General features: G+C 34.0%; 1 pseudogene; it reads left to right on the top strand.

Moving 5' to 3' along the window:
- The first annotated feature begins 12,451 nt into the window (after positions 1-12,451).
- Positions 12,452-13,773, top strand: LOC112414651 (tubulin beta-7 chain pseudogene; annotated as a pseudogene).
- Positions 13,774-16,742: the final 2,969 nt, after the last annotated feature.

A 16,742-nucleotide genomic window follows, 5' to 3' on the forward strand; every position in this document is an offset into this window, starting at 1 on the left:
TAATTATAATGATGGCTGTAATTTTCTGTAGATATTCTTTAGCAATTTGAGAATTGCTCCCTCTATTCCTAGTCTACCAATAAATTTTATCATCAATCGGTGTTGAATTTTGTCAAATGTTTTTTCTGCATCTATTGATATGATAATGTGATTTTTTTTTTAGTTTGTTGATGTGATGGATTACATTAATTAATTTTCAAATGTTGAACCACCCTTGCATACATGGGAGCGATCCCACTTGATTGTGACGCATAATTCTCTTTTGAACACTGTTCGATTCAAGTTGCTAATATTTGGTTGAGGATTATATTATAAGTTCTTGATTGTATTTCCAAGAAAACATATACAAGTTTAATCCTGAAGTCCTATTGAAAGCAACCGATAGAATTATCTTCACTTTACCTGGAAATATTATATCATTCACTGAACTTTGCTTATCAAGGTAACTTCAAAAGAGTAAATTGTCTTCTTAAAAATCTGTATCAAAAATTTTAAAATACCATTTGAAGATAATTTTAGAATAAATGTGAAAATTCCCATTTGAGAAGGAAAATTCCCCAGTAATTATGAATGGATAGGAGCTTCTTCAGGAAACCAAAACCAATGATGTTTATAGGTAGAACATTTTGTTCCTGATAAGCATGCCACAGCTCTTTGATTTTAATAAGTGAAAAAGAGTACAGCACAGGCGTATGATACTAAAATATCAAGGCTGACATTTATTAAACAGAAATTTAATGGATAAAAATTATCACAAACTATTTTTCTATATTAAAGCACACAGAAATATGTTTTTAAACCAAATATTAAGTATTTAATTATTTTTATATCTTCACTTAAAATACTGTATGACACAATAATATGTTTTTTCAGTGTGATTTTTTGAGTTGGAAAGAAAACCAAGAATAGTGAAATAAATTGTAAGTAATAGAACACCCTAACTTTCTGTGATTCCTGGCCAGATTTGAACTTGCAGATTACTACGTCATTCTTAAAAATCCCTGCCTTTAATCTGTGTGTAATTTCACACTACTGATCATTTTTTAGCTTTCTAACTTCTACAGTAACTCCTTTGTTCAATTGTTATACTTTCCCCACCATATTGAGGACTTCTCAGGATTAAATCTTTATTTTTACGTTCTTTTCGTATCTATACACACTTGGTGACTGAATACACTATAGAACATCTTTGCATAAAGGCATGCTTTCTATGTTCCCAATGCAGGAATATCTTCTGAATTTGGAATTTTTTCTCCAATATTTTAATAATAGTTACCACTTATTTAAATGTACTATGTGGTAAGCAAAACTTGTAGTACATATCTACATTATCTCATATGATCCTTAAATCCTATACAACAGTGGCAAAAAATAGTGATTAAGCTTGTAACCCATTCTGCTTTCCTATTGAGGATTTTTGGATTAATTATTAAGTCGCTGTGTAGTTAGTACCGGACTCCTATTTGTTCATTGATACCATTATTTAATCATGTCAATAATTCAGGTTTAGAATATCAGCAAACATACAGATGTTTTCAAGTGTCCTTTCCTTCCTTTTATACAGATTCTTTTGTATTTTTAATAGTTGTAGTTACCTAGCATTTTGCTGTTTCATTTACCAATTATTTCCTTATGAGACCTCTGTTAAATATTTAAGCCCGTTTGCTTAAAGTCAGTTACAGTAGAATTCCATAAAAAATGAAGATTAGGATAGAAGAAGAATATATATTTTCCATTCCATATGACATTTGTAATCTAGAAAATGTATAATATTTTATTTAATTAAAATTGATGATGAAGTTATGGCTTATTTGTAATAATACAGAATTAAAACTCCTACAAAAGATAACATCAGAACACTTCCTGTGAGCTTTGGGTGGATATGCCTATGTCCCCCACTTGAGAGATGTAATGTTCACATAATTCTTCTCTCTGTAAGTACAGGGTAAGTCTCAGCTGGTCTGATAAAGCATGTGTTTATAAGCAGGGATGCTTGAATCCGTAACACTAACAGATCCTTAGCCAAAGTTGAATAACTAAATATTGATTAATATATTCCAGCATCCACAAAAAGGGTTTAATTTCCAAAATACAAACAGCTCATACAACTCAACAACAAAAAGCAAACAGCCCAATCGAAAAATGGGCAGGAGACATAAATAGACATTTCTCCAAAGAAGACATGAATATGGCCATGAAAAGAAGCTCAGCATCACTAATTATTAGAGAAATGCAAATCAAAACTACAGTGAGGCCTCACCTCACACCAGTTAGAATGTCCATCATTAAAAAGATACAAATAACAAATGTTGGAAAGGGTGTGGAGAAAAGGGAACCCTCCTACACTGTTGGTGGGAATGTAAGTTGGTGAAGCCACTAAAGTAAACAGTATGGAGGTTCCTCAAAAACTAAAAATAGAGTTGCCATATGATCCAGCAATCCCACTCTTAGGCATATATCCAGACAAAACTATAACTCAAAAAATACATGTACCCCCTACATTCATAGCAGCACTATTCACAATAGCAAAGACATGGAAACAACCTAAATGTCCATCAACAGATGATTAGATAAAGAAGATATGGTACATATATACAATGGAATATTACTCAGCCATAAAAAATGTATGAAGTAAAGTCATTTGCAGAAACATGAATGGAACTAGAGATTATCATACTAAGTGAAGTAAGTCAGAAAGAGAAAGACAAATACCATATGATATCACTTAGTGTGGAATCTAAAATATGACACAAATAAACTTTATCCATGAAACAGAAACAGCCTCACAGACAGAGAACAGACTTGTGGTGGCCAAGGGGGAGGGGGGGAGGGGGAGGGATGGAGTGGGAGTTTGGGTTTAGCAGATGCAAACTATTATACATAAAATAGATAAACAACAATGTCCTACTCTATGGCAAAAGGGACTATATTTAATATCCTGTGATAAACTATAATAGAAAAGGATATAAAAAAAGAATGTATATATATATTATATGTATATATAATATATATATGAATCACTTTGTTGTACAGCAGGAACTAATGCAACATTTTAAATCAACTATACTTCAATTTTATATATATATATATATATTCCACTGTCCAAAACAAAGGGACAACCTGTACCAACTTATCAGCACTGTTTACAGAAAATATACAGATTGACAGTTTGCATGTGGTTTCTATTACATTCTCTTGGTTTCTGCTATTGATCCTAATCTAGCATCCTGATACAGGTTATGTTACCAAAGAAATATAAAAGACCTCTCCTCAGATGAGCCTGTGGATTGCCTGAGTCTAAAATATTTTATATGTGTTATGATCCAAAGATGAAACATATCCTGTAACATAAAGAATCTTGACACCTGGAATTCTTGAACATCTCCAGTATATGCCTGTGTTTTATTTATCTTGCTGTTTTGTATCTTTTGCATTACTTTGTTTAACCGCTTTTTTGTGATGGCTTTAAAATTTTATTTTCATCACTTTCATTGAGATAGAATTGACATACAACACAGTATACCTTTAAGTTTTACAGTATAATGATTTGACCTACATGCATCATTAAATGATTACCACTACAAGTTTAGTGAACATCCATTTTCTTATATAGACAAAAAATAAAAGAAAAAAAAATATTTTCCTTGTGATTTACCAAAAAATCTTCATATATAGCTTACAGCATCGTTAATTATGTTTATCATGTTGCATATTATTTATATCTTTAGTGCCTATTTATCTTATAAGTGGAAGTTTGTACCTTTGGGCCACATTCTTCAACATACAAAGATATTACATTACTTTTTTTCTTGGACAAGTAATTTAAAAAAATAGCACTACAATGAGTTAAGTGTAAATAAGTCAGAAACAAATGGATCACATAGCCATTGAGACCCACATTTTGAAAAACAAGTGAGAAATTCCTACTGTTTTGTATCCTCAAATATAAAAATATCTTTTACTTTTAAAAAGTTTTGTAGTTTTTATCATGTTTTAACTCAAAGGTCATGTTTCTTTTTTTTTTAATTGAAGTATAGTTGACTTGCAATATTATATTAGTTTCATGTGTACACCATAGTGATTTAGTATTTTTATAGATTATAATCCATTAAAAATTATTATAGAATAATGGCTATAATTCCTGATGCTATACAATATATCTTTGTTGTTTATCTATTTTATGCATAGTAATTTGTGTCTCTTAATCCCATACCCCTATCTTGCCCCTCCCTTCTTCCCCCTCCTCTCTGGTAACCATTAGTTGGTTTTCTATGTCTGTTTCTATTTTGCTATACATTCGTTTGTTTTATTTTTAGATTCCACATGTAAATGATAGCATAGAATATTATTCTTTCTCTGTCTGACTTATTTCACTAAGCATATTGTCTAGGTCCAGCCACATTGCTGTAAATGGCAGAATTTCATTCTTTTTTATGGCTGAGTAATATTCCATTTTATCGATATAGGTAGGTAGGTAGATAGATAGATAGATAGATAGCTCATCTTCTTTGTCTGTTTGTTGATATACACTTAGGTTACTTCCATATCTTAGCTATTGTAAATACAGCTGCTATGAACATTGGGGTGCATGTAGCTTTTCAAATTTATGCTTTCCTTTTTTTCCAAATATATACCCAGGAGTGGAACTGCTAGATGGATCATGTGGTAGTTCCATTTTTAGTTTTTTGAGGAACCTCCATACTGTTTTTCATGGTGGCTGCACCAATTTACATTCCCACCAACAGTATAGAAGTGTTCCCTTTTCACCGCATGCTCACCAACATTTGCTATTTGTGGTCTTTTTGCTGATAGCCATCTGACAGGTGTGAGGTGATACCTCATTTATATTTTGAGTTGCATTCTCTAGTAATTAGTGATTTTGAGTGTCTTTCCATGGCTTGTTAGCTATCTGTATGTCTTCTTTGTAAAGATGTCTATTCAGGTCTTTTCCTCATTTTTTGATTGGGTTGTTTATTTTTTTGATATTGAGTTGTATAAGCTATTTTTATATTTTGGAACTCAACATTTTGTCAGTCATATAGTTTGCAAATATTTTCCCCCATTCTGTAGATTGTCTTAGAGTTTTATGGATGTTTTCCTTTGTTGTGCAAAAGCTTTTTGTCCCATTTGTTAATTTGTACTTTTGGTTCTTTTTCCTTAGGAGATAGATCCAAAAAACATATTTCTACAATTAATGTCAAAGAGTGCTCTGCGTATGTTCTCTTCTAGGAGTTTTATGGTTTAATATCTTGCATGTAGGTCTTTAATCCATTTTTAATTGTCTTTTGTATATGGTGTAAATGTTCTAACCTTATTCCTTTAAATGTATGTGCCCAGATTTCCCAGCACAAGGTATTGATGAGACTATCTTTTCTCCATTGTATATTCTTGTAGATTAACTTTGTTGTAGATTAACTGACCACAGGTGTGTGGGTTTATTTCTGGGCTGTCTATTACTTTCCACTGATCTATGTATCTGTTTTTTGGGCCAGTATTATACTGTTTGGATTACTTTAGCTTTGAAGTATAGTCTGAAGTCAGGGAGGGTGATACCTCCAGCTTTCTTCTTTTTTCTCAAGATTGCTTTAGAAATTTTGGGTCTTTTATGGCTCCATCTAAATTTTAGGATTATTTGTTCTGGTTCTGTGAAAAATGTCATGGGTATTTTGTAAGAAATTGCATTGAATCTGTAGATTGTAGTATGGCCATTGTAACAATATCAATTCTTCAAATTCAAGAGCACAGGCTGTCTTTCCATGTCTTTATTATCATCTTCAACCTCCTTCATTAATATTTTATAGTTTTCGGGGTTTGGTCTTTCACCTCCTTAGTTAAGTTTATTCCTAGGTATTTTATTCTTTTTCATATGATTTTAATTTTTTTCTTTCTCTTTCTGGTAGTTTATTATTAGTGTATAGACAAGCAACAGTTTTCTGTATATTAATCTTGTATCCTAGAACTTACTGATTTCATTTATTAGGACTAAGAATTTTCTGCTAGACAGTTAAGGGTTTTCCATATAGAGTATCCTGTCACCTGAAAGTTTAAATTCTTAGCTTACAATATGGATTCTTTTTATTTCTTTTTCTCATCTAATTGCTCTGACAAGGATTTCTCATACTATGTGTAATAGAAATGGCAAGAGTGGACATCATTGTCTTGTTACTGAATTTAAAAGAAAGACTTTCAGATTTTTATTGTTGAGTATGATGTTAACTGTGGGTTTGTCATAACTTGCCTTTATTATGCTGAAATATGTTCTCTCCATACAAACTTTGATGAGAATTTTTATCATGAATGGATGTCAAATGTTTTTTTCTGCCTCTATTGAAATGATCATGAGATTTTTATTCTTTCTTTTGTTAATGTGGTGTATCACACTGATTGGTTTGCAAATACTGAAACATCCTTGTGTCTCTGGAATAAATCCAACTTGATCATGGTGTATGATCCTTTTTATATATTGTTGGATTCTGTTTGCTAATATTTTGTTGATAAATTTTTCATCTATATTCATCTAAGATATTGGTCTGTCATTTTTTTTTTTGTAATCTCATTGTCTGGTTTTGATATCAGTGTAATCATGGCTTCATAGAATGAATTTGGGTGTGTTCTGTCCTAAACTTTTTGGAATAGTTTGTGAAGGATAAGAATTAACTCTTCTTTATATGTTCGGTAAAATTCCCCTGTGAAGCTGTCTTGGACTTGGCGTTTTGTCTGTTGGATTTTTTTTTTTTTTTCAATACAAATTCAATTGCACTACTAGTAATATGTCTGTTCAAATTGTCTATTTCTTCTTGATTCTGTCTTGGCAAGTTATATGTTTCTAGAAATTTGTCCGTTTAATTTAGCTTTTCCAATTTTTTATCATATACATATTTGAGGTATACTCATGGTTTTTTTGTAGCTCTGTGGAATGTTGTTGTATATTTCTCCTCTTTCATTTCATATTTTGTTTATTTGGGTCCTCACTATTTTCTTTTTAGTGAGCATGGCTAAAAGTTTATCAATTTTGTTTATCTTAAAAAAACTCATTTTTTCATGGATATTTTCTATTGCTTTTTATTTCCTATTTTATTTATTTCCTCTTTAATATTTTATTTCCTTCCTTCTGCCGACTTTTGGCTTTTTTTTTCCTAATTACTTTAGGAGGTATGTTAGGTTGTTTTTGAGTCTTTTTGTTTGTTTGTTTCTAGAGGAAGGCCTGTATAAACTTGGTATAAACTTTTCTCTTAGAACTAGTTTTGCTGCATCCCATAGATTTTGGAGAGTTGTGTTTCCATTTTCATTTGTCTTCAGGTATTTTCTGATTTCTTTTTTGATTTCTTCATTAAGCCATTTGTTTTTTAGTAGCATGTTGTTTATTCACCAACTGTTTTTTTCTTTTCCCATTTTTCTTCCTGTGATTGATTCTAGTTTCATACCATTGTGATCTGAAAAAATACTTGATATCTTCTATCCTCTTAAATTTGTTGAGACTTGTTTTGTGGTCTAGCATATGATCTACCTTAGAGAACATTCCATATGCACTTGAAAAGAAAATGTATTCTGATGTTTTGAGATGTAAAGTCCTATGGATTTCTGTTAAGTCCAAATGGTCTATTGTGTCATAAGACCGGTATTATCTTACTGATTTCTGTCAGGATGAACTGTCTATTGTTGTAAGTGGGTTGTTAGAATCTCCTACTGTTATTATTTTATTGCTAATTTCTCCCTTTATGACTGTTAGTATTTGCTTTATGTATTTAGGTACTCCTCTATTGGGTCCATATATGTTAATGGGCGTAATATCCTTTGTTTGTATTGATTCCTTTATCATTATATAATGCCTTTCCTTGTCTTCAGTTAGGGCCCTTGTTTTGAAGGCATTCTGCCTGATATGAGTATTGCTACTTCAGCTTTCTTGTTGTTTCCTTTTGCATGAAATATATTTTTCCATCCCCTAATTTGCAGTTTGTGTGTGTCTTTAGCTCTAAAATTAGTCTCTTGTAGGTTCCATATAGATAGGTCTTATTTTATTTTATTTATTTTTAAATTCAGTCAGCCACCTTATATCTTTGGATTGGAGCATTTAGTTCATTGACATTTAAAGTAGTTATTGATAGATATGTGCTTATTGCCATTTTATTACTTGTTTTCTGGATTTTTTTTTAGTTCTATGTTCTTTTTTCTTCTTTTTGTTTCTTCCCTTTTTGTTTGATGATTTTCTTTAGTATTATGCTTGTGTTCTTTTTAGTTTTTGTGTATCTATTGTAGGTTTTAAATTTGTGGTTACCATGAGGTTCATATATATTTACCTATAACTATGTATACTTGTTTTAAACTGGTAGCTATTTAAATTCAAACATACTCTAAAAGATCAATATTTTTACCCTCCTTCCCCATGTTTTGCCTTTTTGGTGTCATATTTCACATATTTATGTTTATCTCTTAACTGTTTATTGTAGTTATAGTTGTTTTTACAGTTTTGGTTTGCTTTTTTTGTCTTTTAATCTTTGTACTGGCTTATTTAAGTGCTTGATCCTTAGTTCTTATATATATTTGCCTTTCCTAGTGAGATTTTTCTCTTTCCTATAGATTTTTACTTATTTTTCACTTAGAGAAAACACTTTAAAACTTATTTTAGGGTGGGTATAGTGTTAATAAATTCTTTTACTTTGTGCTTATCTGAAGAGTTCTTTATCTTTCCTTCTATTCTAAACAATATACATATATTATGGAAAGGCATTTTATTTTAAATATAACAATGTGTACAGGTCAATCCCAAACTCCCAATCTATCCCTCCTCTCCTCCTTTCCCCACCACCGATGGTAACCATAAGTCTGTTATTCAAGTCTGTGAGTTTTGTAAATAAGTTCATTTGTATCATTTTTTTTTTTATATTCCACATGTAAGCAATATCATGTGATATTTAGCTTTCTCTGTCTGACTTACTTCACTTAGCCTGATAATCATCAGTTCCATCCACATTGCTGCAAATGACATTATTTCATTCTTTTTAGTAGCTGAGTAATATTCCCTTGTATAGATGTATCACATTTTCTTTATCCATTAATCTGCTGATTACTTCCAAGTCTTGGTTCTTGTAAAGAGTGCAGCAATGAACATTGAGGTGTATTTATACTTTCAAACCATGTTTGATATGGTAATGATACTTTGCTGGGTATCCTGGGTTGCAGATTTTCCTTTTGAGCAGTTTGAATATATCATTCCACTCTTTTTGGCCTGCAAAGTTTATGCTGAAAAATCAGCTGATAACTTTATAGGGGTTCTTTGTATAGGATTATTTGCTTTTCTCTTGATGCCTTTAGTATTCTCTTTTTAACATTTTGCCATTTTAGTTATGATATGTCTTTGTGTGGCTTGTTTGTGTTCTTCTTCTTTGGGGACCCTCTGTGCTTCCTGTATCTGGATATCTGTTTCTTCCATCATGTTTGGGAAATTTTCAGCCATAATTTCTTCAAATATATTTTTGATCCCCTTCTCTCTCTCTTCTCCTTCTGGGACTCCTATAATGCAAATGTTGGTATGCTTCATGTTATTCCAGAATGTCTTCATTTTTTTTTTTCCTTTTTGCTGTTCTAATTGGGTGATTTCCTTTACTCTGTTTTCCAGAGCACTTCTGTTTATCACCTAGTCTGCTATTAATGCCTTCTAGTATGTTTTTCATTTCAACTATTGTATTCTTTAGTTCTGACTGGTTCATTTTTATGATTTCTATTTCATTTTTAAAATCCTCACTGTTTTCATCTGCTTTTTTCTCTAACTCATTTAACATTCTTATTAGCATGCTTTGAATTCTTTATCTAGTCTACTGCTTATTTGTTTCATTATTTATTTTTTCAGTTCTTTTAGTTGAGACCAGTTCCTTTGCCATTTCATTTTGCTTAACTTTCTCTGCCCCTATGAATTTAGGTGAAATGATTACCTATTAAGTCTTGAAGCAAGCACTGTTCTTATGTGGCAACATCCTGCCTTTGGTGGGAGAACTGGATTTGACATGGATACCAGTCACATCCTTCCTCAGTGTGTGCTGGCAGCTATTACTTGGTAGAGAGTGGGGCTGGAGATGAAAGGGCTAGAGCTGGAGCCAGGTGTAAGGTGGATTTCCCCTCTTCTCAGTGACCATCACCACCCTATTGGTGGCAAGGTCTGATTGCAAGTTGCTGGAGCAGAAGACATGAGGGTCAGGCTTGAGCTGGCTTTGTTCCCTTGAAGTTGTTTGTTTTTTTTTTCCCCCTCTCCCAGTACAAGACACTTACCCCAGTGAGAAGGAGTGCTGATGTGAGTGAGGTCTATGTGGACTGTCAGCTCATGTTGGCTGCACACAGAGTTTGGAGCTGTCTTTGATGCACCAGTGAGCTGCCTGTGCAGCTGTCAGCAATTGTTCCCCTTGCTCTGCTCAGACACAGCCTCAGGTCCCCTTTGTCCCTCACTGTCAATTACTCCCCCAGGATAAAATTGAGAGTCCTATAACAACAACAATAGCATTTTCACATAATTCCAATAGAATAATCTTTTTGAAATATTCAAAGACTTGCTGTGTACTTTAAAAATATGTCAAGTTCAAAATCCCAGTACAGCAAAATATTATACTAAACAGAACACAACTAATAAATGATATGAAATAAGATTTAATGGCCTTGAAATTTATGATAGCACAGAAAAATGGATAAGTATAAATTTAATTTATTCATAGAAGGAAACAAAAACAATTCTGCTTAAAACAAATAAAACAAGGAATTTTTAAAGAGGTAATTAAATTTTCTAAGCATGTGATTAAAATAGGCTGGAAAAAGTTTTTTAACCTTTGGAAAAATAGAAGAAGAAAGGGATGGTTTGTAAGGATTTGTTGTATGTATTAATTTTTCCTTTTAATCACTAGAAATCAATAAACAGTTTTATTTCTTATTTGGAGCTGTTGAGATATCTAGGAAAATAATAAACTTATTTGGAGTTTAAAACACTATGAATAAAAACAAGATATGTAGGATACAATTTGACAAAGAAAATATAACTTCCTAAAAAGTAAAATAAAATTAAAAAAGCAAGGAACCATAAAACAACATTACCAGCAGAAGCAACAATATTTTAAAAATTTAAAACCACTTAGAATTAATACCAATTTAAATTTTTACATAATAATAAGTATTTAAAGAAGATTTTTCTCATATGGGTAATATAAGACCAAGTAAAAGTCAAATCTATTTGATGTCCACAAGAGCAATGACTAAAACAAAGAAAAAATTAAAAATTGACAAATGTAGAACAGAATAATTTTTAATTGGTCGTCATATTAATATCTGAGATATTTGAATTAAAATGTAAAAAAACACTTTTTTCACAGAAAAACGTATCATTATTTAAAATGTGCAATTACAGAAACTTTTAATTTCCTTGAAATTTGTATAAGGAAAATAAACACAGACATATACACACCACATATACACACAGTAAAAAATGTATAGGGAGTACAAAGATAACAGAAGAAATATTTTATGTTTGTTAATGTATTTTAACCTATTCCTTCCAGCCCTTGGCATATCAAAGAGATAAAAATAAACAATATTTAATAAAATTTCAATATATATTAATTTTAGTATTGTTTTGTACTAAAATCTACACCTTGTAGAGAATAAATCATGCATGTAAGCTTCCATGAAACATTTTACAACTCCTAACTATATTTTATGCCTAGAAATAACATTAAGGAATTCCAAAAATATTATCTTAATGAAATTAATTTTGAAATTAAAGTATAAATTACTTCAAAAAGCAATAAAAAAACCCAATATTCACCTAAATTATATGGGTATTACAATATACACTCTTATATGAACCCAATTTAAGGGTCTAGTAAAATTTATGATTAATACATATTTGAAAAGTAAAGATAATGAGAAACATATCTATGAAAAAATGGTATGTAGTCAAGATATAACAATGGACAATTTCAAAATTGTGTTACTACAAAGAAAGTCTTGTTACAAATAAAGACAAAATAATAGAAAATAAGTATATTGAAAGGTTAAATAGCACTATAATGATTGCAAATAAAATATTATAGCGAGTTATAATATTTCTACTATCTCTTTCAAATATTAAAATATATATGGTGACATCAATAGCAAGAATTTTTAAAGATAGGAAATTTATAGACACTATTTCAAAATATATAACACATTTTAAACTGTGAAAATAATTTCAATAATAAAATATATTTCTAGAAAATGGAATTACATTTCTTATAGGTAGTAAATTGTGGTATTAGAAAGAAGAATCCTCTCTCAGAACCTTCCTGATGCCGCATTTGTATCTTGCTTCTCCAACCTCCGGGGCCCATTCAATCCTTCCAGCCTGTGACCAGCAGCAGAGAAAAACTAATTACATATCATTTTCTTGCCCCATCCACACCTTGAGGCAAGCAAAAAAATAGAATAAATTTTAACAATGAGGGAAATTGTGCACATCCTGGCCTGTCAGTGTGGCAACCTAATTGGTGCCAAATTCTGGGAGGTGATAAGTGATGAACATGGCATAGACCCCATTGACACCTATCATGGGGATAGAGACCTGCAGTTAGACTGCATCTCCATGAACTACAATGAAGCCACAGGTGACAAATATGTTCCTCGTGCCATCTTGGTTGATCTAGAACTTGGGAACATGGACTCTATTCGCTTAGGTCCTTTTGGTCAGATCTTCAGACCAGACAACTTTGTTTTTGGTCAGTCTGGGGCAGGCAACAATTGGGCCAAGGACCACTACACAGACGGTGCTGAGCTGGTTAAGTCGTGGATGTGGTTCTGAAGGAGGCAGAGAGCTGTGACTGCCTTTAGGGTTTCCAGCTGACCCACTCACTGGTAGGGGCACAGATTCTGGAATGGGCACCTTGCTCATCAGCAAGACATGTGAAGAGTATCCCAATGGCATCATGAAGTCTTCAGTGTAGTGCCCTCACCCAAAGTGTCCGAATCTGTAGCTGAGCCCTATAATGCCACCCTCACCGTCCATCAGCTGGTGGAGAACACTGATGAGACCTACTGCATCCACAACCAGGCCCTTTACAACATCTGATTCCACACCCTCAAGCTGACCACACCAACCTAAGGGGACCTGAACCATCTCATCCTGGCCACCAAGAGTGGTGTCACCACCTGCCTCCACTTCCTTAGCCAGCTCATTGCTGACCTCTGCAAGCTGGCAGTCAACGTTGTGTCCTTCTCATGTCTTCACTTCTTCATGCCTGATTTTTCCCCTCTAACCAGAGGTGGAAGCCAGCAGTATCGGACATTCACTGTGCCCAAGCTCACCCAGCAGATCTTCTATGCTAAGAACACAACGGCTGGCTGTGACCCCCACCATGGCTCGTACCTCACCTTGGCTCCTGTTTTCTGTGGGTGAATGTCCATGAAGGAGGTGGATGAGCAGAAGCTCAACGTGCAGAACAAGAGCAGCAGTTACTTCCTGGAATCAATCCCCAGCAACGTCAAGACAGCTGTCTGCAACATCCCAATCTGTGGCCTCAAGATTGTGGTCACTTTCATTGGAAAGAGCACGGTCATACCGGAGTTGTTCAAGCTCACCTGAGTAAAGCTCTCTGCCATGTTCTGCTGGAACGCCTTCCTCCACTGTACACAGGTGAGGGCAGGGACGAGATGGATTTCACCGAGGCTGAGAGCAACATGAAAGACCTCATCTCTGAATACCACCAGTAGCAAGGTGCCACAGCAGAAGAGATTTTTGGTGAGGAGGCTGACGAGGAGGCCTAAGGCCAAATCCCATCACCTAAGGCTTCTCAGTCCCTTCAGCCTTCTTCCTCAATCATCCCTTTCCTCTCCCTCAGAATTTGCATTTTCTGACTCATTTTTTTTCTTTTTTTGGGAGGTGGGTAGAGGTTCTAGAACAGTGCCTGGTACATAATAGGCACTCAATAAATATTTGTTGTTTGTTAAAGGTCTCCTCTCTCTTTCCACTTCTGGCAGAACCGTTTCTGCCATTCTGGGTAACCCTATATTTCCTTCTGGTGCCTATTCCTCCCACCTGTCCAGTTAAAATTTCCAAGTTCATTTTCAAGATAACTCATCGAGAAGCTGGGTCTCATCAAATCTCATGTAGAACCGTGGGCTGACAACCCAGTTAGATGACCACCAACTTAGGCCTGTGTGGTAGCCCAGGGGAAAGGAAACCAAGGAGAAGGTAGAAGTCCCTACAAGGACGAGGTGTTTTTTTTGTTTGTTTTTAACATCTTTATTGAGATATACTTGCTTTACAATGGTGTTAGTTTCTGCTTTATAACAAAGTGAATCAGTTATACATATACATATGTTCCCATATCTCTTCCCTCTTGCGTCTCCCTCCCTCCCACCCTCCCTATCCCACCCCTCCAGGTGATCACAAAGCACCGAGCCAATATCCCTGCACCATGTGACTGCTTCCCACTAGCTATCTACCTTACGTTTGTTAGTATATATATGTCCATGACTCTCTCTCGCCCTGTCACAGCTCACCCTTCCCCCTCCCCATATCCTCAAGTCCGTTCTCCAGTAGGTCTGTGTCTTTATTCCTGTCTTACCCCTAGGTTCTTCATGACATTTTTTTCTTAAATTCCATATATATGTGTACCTTCTGCTAGCTTTGGGGTATTTTTGTACTTCATTCTCTAATTGCTTGAGGTGCAAGGTTAGGTCGTATATTCGAGATGTTTCCTGCTTCTTAAGGTGGGCTTGTATGCTATAAACTTCCCCCTTAGAACTGCTTTTACTGCATCCCATAGGTTTAGAGTCATTGTGTCTCCATTGTCATATGTTTCTTGGTATTTTTTATTTCCTCTTTGATTTCTTTACTGATTGCTTCATTATTAAGTAGTGTATTGTTTAGCCTCCCTGTGTTTGTATTTTTTACAGATCTTTTCCTGTAATTGATATCTAGTCTCATGGTGTTGTGGTCGGAAAAGATACTTGATACAATTTCAATTTTCTTAAATTTACCAAGGCTTGATTTGTGACCCAAGGTATGATCTATCCTGGAGAATGTTCCATGAGCACTTGAGAAAAATGTGTATTCTGTTGTTTTTGGATGGAGTGTCCTATAAATATCAATTAAGTCCCTCTTGTTTAATGTATCATTTAAAGCTTGTGTTTCCTTATTTATTTTCATTTTGGATGATCTGTCCATAGGTGAAAGTGGGGTGTTAAAGTCCCCTACTATGAAAGTGTTACTGTTGATTTCACCTTTTATGACTGTTAGTATTTGCCTTATTTATTGAGGTACTCCTATGTTGGGTGCATAAATATATACAATTGTTATATCTTCTTCTTGGATCGATCCCTTGATCATTGTGTAGTGTCCTTTGTCTCTTCTAATAGTCTTTATTTTAAAGTATATTTTGTCTGACATGAGAATTGTTGCTACTCCAGCTTTCTTTTGGTTTCCATTTGCATGGAATATCTTTTTCCATCCCCTTACTTTCAGTCTGTATGTGTCTCTAGGTCTGAGGTGGGTCTCTTGTAGACAGCATATATAAGGGTCTTGTTTTTGTATCCATTCAGCCAATCTGTGTCTTTTGGTGGGAGCATTTAGTCCATTTACATTTAAGGTAATTATCGATATGTATGTTCCTATTCCCATTTTCTAAATTGTTTTGGGTTCGTTATTATAGGTCTTTTCCTTCTCTTGTGTTTCTTGTCTAGAGAAGTTCCTTTAGCATTTGTTGTAAAGCTGGTTTGGTGGTGCTGAACTCTCTCAGCTTTTGCTTGTCTGTAAAGGTTTTAATTTCTCCATCAAATCTGAATGAGATCCTTGCTGGGTAGAGTAGTCTTGGTTGCAGGCTATTCTCCTTCATCACTTTCAGTATGTCCTGCCACTCCCTTCTGGCTTGTAGGGTTTCTGCTGAGAGATCAGCTGTTAACCTTATGGGGATTCCCTTGTGTGTTATTTGTTGTTTTTCCCTTGCTGCTTTTAATATGCTTTCTTTGTATTTAATTTTTGACAGTTTGATTAATATGTGTCTTGGCGTATTTCTCCTTGTATTTATCCTGTATGGGACTCTCTGTGCTTCCTGGACTTGATTAACTATTTCCTTTCCCATATTAGGGAAGTTTTCAACTATAATCTCTTCAAATATTTTCTCAGTCCCTTTCTTTTTCTCTTCTTCTTCTGGAGCCCCTATAATTTGAATGTTGGCACATTTAATATTGTCCCAGGGGTCTCTGAGAGTGTCCTCAGTTCTTTTCATTCTTTTTTCTTTATTCTGCTCTGCAGTAGTTATTTCCACTATTTTATCTTCCAGGTCACTTATCCGTTCTTCTGCCTCAGTTATTCTGCTATTGATCCCATTTAGAGTACTTTTAATTGCATTTATTGTGTTGTTCATCGTTGCTTGTTTCATCTTTATTTCCTCTAAGTCCTTGTTTGTTAACTGTTTCTTGCATTTTGTCCATTCTATTTCCAAGATTTTGGATCATCCTTACTATCATTTTTCTGAATTCTTTTTCAGGTAGACTGCCTATTTCCTCTTCATTTGTTAGTTCTGTTGCAGTTTTATCTTGCTCCTTAATCTGCTGTGTGTTTTTCTGTCTTCTCATTTTGCTTATCTTACTGTGTCTGGGGTCTCCTTTTTGCTGGCTGCATGTTCGTAGTTTCCGCTGTTTTTGATGTCTGTCTCCAGTGGCTAAGGTTGGTTCAGTGGGTTGTGTAGACTTCCTCGTGGAGGGGACTAGTGCCTGTGTTGTGGTGAATG

The sequence above is a fragment of the Neophocaena asiaeorientalis genome, unplaced genomic scaffold (assembly GCF_003031525.2).
Source record: "Neophocaena asiaeorientalis asiaeorientalis breed wild unplaced genomic scaffold, Neophocaena_asiaeorientalis_V1.1 scaffold127, whole genome shotgun sequence".
Lineage (NCBI taxonomy): Eukaryota > Metazoa > Chordata > Mammalia > Artiodactyla > Phocoenidae > Neophocaena > Neophocaena asiaeorientalis.